Genomic DNA, 355 nt, shown 5'->3' with positions numbered 1-355 from the left:
AAGCAGTCGCTGCATGTCATGCGTGACATGGTCGGACAGAGTCCGAGGCATCTTGGGCCCTTCAGATGCACGTGATGTGGCAGGTAAACCATTGAGCACTGGTCTCGTTGCGAAGCAGTCGCTGCATGCCATTGATGGCGTGGTCGGACAGAGTCCGAGGGATCTTGGGCACGGCTCTTCATATGCGCGTGAAGTGACACCTTATTCACTGGACAAAGACTGCGGAGTCTGCAGTTCTTCATCGGATGTTGTAGATAACTTCGGAGCTCCAAAGGAGCGAAAAGTGAGCGTGACACCGGACGACGCGGAGTGTGTGTTCACCCAGGTTTTACCGAGACATAGAACCTCTTTACAA

This window comes from Plasmopara halstedii (assembly GCF_900000015.1).
Source record: "Plasmopara halstedii genome assembly, contig: Scaffold_323, whole genome shotgun sequence".
Lineage (NCBI taxonomy): Eukaryota > Oomycota > Peronosporomycetes > Peronosporales > Peronosporaceae > Plasmopara > Plasmopara halstedii.
The sequence above is the reverse complement of the archived record's forward strand: the minus strand, read 5'-3'. Positions refer to the sequence as shown.